The sequence below is a fragment of the Penaeus monodon genome, chromosome 25, assembly GCF_015228065.2.
Source record: "Penaeus monodon isolate SGIC_2016 chromosome 25, NSTDA_Pmon_1, whole genome shotgun sequence".
Classification (NCBI taxonomy): Eukaryota; Metazoa; Arthropoda; class Malacostraca; order Decapoda; family Penaeidae; genus Penaeus; species Penaeus monodon.
Window position 1 is genome coordinate 35991742 of NC_051410.1, and position 382 is coordinate 35992123.

Consider the following 382-nt stretch of genomic DNA (forward strand, 5'->3'; position numbering starts at 1 on the left):
TAAACTAGAGAAGAACAAAATTGCAATTTTTTTTGTTTTTTTTTAAGTCTGTTTCAATCACCAGCTAGATTTATTCGAAGAAACAACGATTTTATTAATTAGAAATATACTTGATAAAGCGACAGCAGTTTCGGGAACAGTCAGAGACGTAGATTCTATTGTGGGGATTCTATATATATTTTTTTTGTGTGAGTAAAAGTAAACATAGCGAAATACAATTCAGTATTTATTTTAATAGAAATATTTGCTTCTACTTGTGCAAAAGATATTTAGAATTAAGCAGAATGAAACCAAAATAATGTGTACTTTTTATTATTAGCATTATTATAGTTTACAATAACTAGAGAAACCATCTACTCTGTCGGATGTTCTTACTAACAAA